The sequence below is a fragment of the Rhinoraja longicauda genome, chromosome 16 (genome assembly GCF_053455715.1).
Source record: "Rhinoraja longicauda isolate Sanriku21f chromosome 16, sRhiLon1.1, whole genome shotgun sequence".
Classification (NCBI taxonomy): domain Eukaryota; kingdom Metazoa; phylum Chordata; class Chondrichthyes; order Rajiformes; family Arhynchobatidae; genus Rhinoraja; species Rhinoraja longicauda.
Genome location: NC_135968.1, coordinates 19,919,563 through 19,923,109, shown reverse-complemented (window position 1 = coordinate 19,923,109; position 3,547 = coordinate 19,919,563). Strand labels below are relative to the sequence as shown.

Here is a 3,547-nt window from a genome sequence, read left to right as displayed (position 1 = left end):
ACACACATATGCATGTGCCTGCTTTATGTACGAGTGCATCATGCAGCTTGGCTTTGTCGCCATTTGCACCCAGCTGATCACAGGTAGCAGACGTTTGAGAAGATGGAGACTGATAACACATGTCAAGAAATTCACCAGCCAAATAACCAGTTTGATATCAACTTGACAGCAGCACATGCATCAACTTAGTCTCATAAAAGCATGAACAGTCAAGGACAATTCACCAACTGATGCCAGCACTGACTGTCCTAACAATGGCTTGCCTTTAACTTCCGTGGCAATGCAAGAGGTTTGTGGAGGTGCCTGTGGAATTCCTGCATTCCCTCCTCTCCCATCTCTGCCACCCCCCACACATCCTAGTCCCTAGTCGTCCTACCAGTTCCACTGGTTGCTTCCTTGTATCCCTCTTGTTATCACACCTTCCCCAGTCAACAATGGGTCATGTGGGCTCCGCCCTTCCTGTTGCCATGGCAAAGAATCAGAGTCCTCCAGCATGGAAACAGGCCCTTGTGCCCAACTTGTCCATGCCAACCAAGACGCCTCATCTAAGCTAGTCCCATTTGTTCGCATTTGTCCCTCTAAACCTTTCCTATCTATGTACCCGTCCAAATGTCTTTTAAATACTGTGATAGCACCTGCCTCAACCATCTCCTCTGGCAGCTTGTTCCATATATCCACCACCCTCTGTGTGCACCCATCAATATTATCCGGAGATGCTGTCTGGCCTGCTGAGCTATTCCAGCACTTGTGTCTTTTCCTGTTTTAATTTCAGATGCCAGTATTTGCATGTTTCTTTTTTTCACTGGAAGGAGTAGTTATAGCATGAGGACCTTAAGGCACAGTGTGAGACACAGTGGTGCAGCAGTAGAGTTGCTGCCTTACAGTGCCAGAGAGGATCCTGACTACATGTGCTGTCTGTACGGAGTTTGTGACTGTGTGGGTTTTCTCCAGGTGCTCCAGTTTCCTCCCACACTCCAAAGACGTACCGGTTTGTAGGTTAATTGGCTTCTGTAAATTGTAAAATTGTCCCTTGTGTGTTGGGTAGTGCAAGTGTATGGTGCTGGTCAGCATGGACTTGGTGGGCCGAAGGGCCTGTTTCCACGCTGTATCTCTAATGTTCTAAGTCTTAAATATCTCTAAGCGGCCTCCTGAAGACAGCGGCCTTGGTGATTACACATTCTGTGAGGGCTGGATCTAAAGAAAATGGTTCAGGAGCTGAAAAGCAAAGCAAACAAGGCTTTACCACGCTCAAAACCATTTTCCTGGACAAATAACTATTTGTACCACGAGCGGTTTCCTGGTGTAGACTTGCTGTTGTTTATTCAGTATGGAAGCCTTCAGCACAGTGTGTACACTACACAATTTGTTTTCATCGAGTAGGGGCCTCAGAAGGTAAACTGCAGCAGGCATTATGAGCTCATATCTCACTGGCCACAGATTCACTATATAAAACAACAGTTCGCAGATCAGCTGTTATCAGGCAACTGAACCATCCTACCAGCAACTAGAAAGCAGTCCTGAGCTACTATCTACCTCATTGGAGACCCTCGGACTATCTTTGATGGGACTTTACTGGACTTAATCTTGCACTAAATGTTACTCACGTAATTCCCTTTATCATCTATCTGTACACTGGATGGCTCGATTGTGGTCATGTATTCACTTCTTGGCCTTTTGGCTAAGATCAAGTGTAGTACCTGTTCTTCACTGGCAGGGGAGAGACCGTGATCAAAAAGCGTGCCAGTATCTGAGCGTTGTCGAGTCGTGGATCACGGACGAGGATCGGAGGTCACGTCGGTGACCAGGAGTCTGGCCTAGGGGTGGATCCATGCTGGTTGGGTAACCAATCTAACACCCTTATCCAGGCGGGATGGCGGCAGCAAATGGAGTGGGAGGACAGGGTATCCACGAGTGTCGGTGAAGGACCTCAGGGAGGGGAGCCCCTTCTCACGGGATCTCTTCACCAAGAAGGTGCTGCTGGAGGCCTGCAGATTCAAGGCCGAGGACATCTACCGTCTCCAGGACTTCCCGGGTAACGGCTACTTTGACGTTACCTTCACGCTCCCGACGGGATGGCAGAGGATGCTGCAAGATCCCTGTCACGATTTATTCCGAGCAGCTCCGTCACAGAGGACTCTGTGATCTACGGACTGTTCCCAGGGACGCATTCAGAGACTGCCTTCGAGTGCTGCTGGAAGATCATCAACTCGGTGAAAGACGCTCTTTGGTCTGCCCGAGCTTTGTTGACCTCCCAGCGGAGCGAGCTGTCCATCGGGGGAATGTTGCCGATTGGCCCGCTGCAGACTGCAGGAGTACGTGCTGAGGGACGCACTGGAGCTCGGTGCAGCCAAGGCCAAGGCCCTGTGGGGGAGGACCACAGTCTAGGGTCCTTCCGCTGCTGGACATGGGGGGCAGGGTGTGGTGGAGAGAGACGCCCCTCCAAATAAGAGAAGGGATTCTGTGTAAATCTGGCAATGAATATCTGTATTGAATGTATAGCCTCCGGGAATGTCGGATGGAGTTTTTGAAAAGAAAATGTTTTGTAAATATTTATTACTGGGATAAAGTATTTTTTGACATTTAAAAAAAAAAGATTGTAGTCATGTATCGTCTTTCCGCTGACTGGTTAGCATTCAACACAACGATGGCACGGTGGTGCAGCGGTAGAGTTGCTGCCTTACAGCGCCAGAGACCCGGGTGCGATCTTGTCTATGGGTGTTGTCTGTACGTAGTTTGTATGTTCTCCCCTTAACCATATGGGTTTCCTCCGGATGATCCGGTTTCCACCCACACTTCAAAGACATACAGGTTTGTAGGTTAATTGGCTTAGGTAAAAATTGTAAATTATCCCTAGTGTGTGTGTAGGATAGTGTTAGTGTCATTGGTCAGCAGGGACTCGGTGGGTCGAAGGGCCTGTTTCCGCGCTGCATCTCTAAACTAATCTACTCTAAAAAGCTTTTCGCTGTACCCCGGTACACGTGACAATAAACTAAACTACAGCTACTACTGCAGCTCTCTGGTTGGCCTGTTGTTTGTTTAGGTGCAGTGACTCAGCGAGGACTCCTGCTGGCTCGGTTGGAAAGGCACTGGTGGGTATTGCACTGCATCAAACAGTGACAAAGACAGAGCCAGGTTTATTGCTGGGCTGGGCCTGATCAACTAACCTCACCCAGGCAAACAGTGCTGGTTCTGAAAACGGTTACCACAGTCATTTGCTACTCTGCTCGAATTCAGCCCTGTCTTGCCACACAGCTCAGACCGTGCTCAGGAGAGAGGTTTGCCGTGTTAATCCAACAGTGCATTCGATTTGTAAGCAGCCAATCGATTTTTATAGACTCCTGTCCCGCTGAGTTACTCCAGCACTTTGTGTCCATCTGTGGCCTTGATCGATTTTGTTAATGTCTCTCTAGTGCAGGGACCTCTAGCAGGGAAGGAGTTAAAGAAGTTCTGAGGGAGGGGTGGGAGAATGACTTTGAGTGGGCTGATGTGCGATGAATCATGATAGAGGCATGGTGCGATGGCGCGATGGAGAGAGAGAGAGAGAGAG

At 49.1% G+C, this 3,547-nt stretch overlaps 1 pseudogene; it reads left to right on the top strand.

The window, feature by feature from the left end:
- Positions 1-1,658: 1,658 nt before the first annotated feature.
- Positions 1,659-1,749, top strand: LOC144601542 (U2 spliceosomal RNA; annotated as a pseudogene).
- Positions 1,750-3,547: the final 1,798 nt, after the last annotated feature.